Here is a 654-nt window from a genome sequence, read left to right on the forward strand (position 1 = left end):
CGGAGCAGGATACTTGGGAGGCCATGGCGGAGCCGGATACTCGGGGGGCCATGGTGGATCAGGGACCTCGGGGGCCCACGGTGGATCAGGGGCCTCGGGAGGCCACGGCGGATCTGGGGCCTCGGGAGGCCACGGTGTATCAGGGACCTCGGGAGGCCACGGCGGATCAGGAACCTCGGGAGGCCATGGCGGATTAGGAACCTCGGGAGGCCATGGCGGAGCCGGATACTCGGGAGGCCATGGCGGATCAGGAACCTCGGTAGGCCACGGCGGAGCGGGGGACCTGGGAGGCCACGGCGGATCAGGGACCTCGGGAGGCCGTGGCGGAGCAGGGGACTCGGGAGGCCGTGGTAGATCCTCCGTGGCCTTGGCTGGCTCGGCCACGGGTGTATGGCCCCCCCCAAAATCTTCTTGGGGAAATTCCGGAATCCTGGGGGTCGCTCTGGAGGAGCGGGCTCTGGTCGGCGCGGGCTCTGGTCGGCGCAGGCTCTGGTCGGCGCTCTGGAGGAGTGGGCACTTGGGGGCGCTCTGGGGCTGGAGCCGACCCGGGAGCGAGCTCTGGAGCTGGAGCAGTCATGGGAGCGAGCTCTGGGGCTGGAGCAGTCACAGGAGCGAGCTCTGGGGCTGGAGCCGTCACGGGAGCGAGCTCTGGGG

The sequence above is a fragment of the Sinocyclocheilus grahami genome, unplaced genomic scaffold (genome assembly GCF_001515645.1).
Source record: "Sinocyclocheilus grahami isolate Dianchi unplaced genomic scaffold, SAMN03320097.WGS_v1.1 scaffold1353.1, whole genome shotgun sequence".
NCBI classification, from domain to species: Eukaryota; Metazoa; Chordata; class Actinopteri; order Cypriniformes; family Cyprinidae; genus Sinocyclocheilus; species Sinocyclocheilus grahami.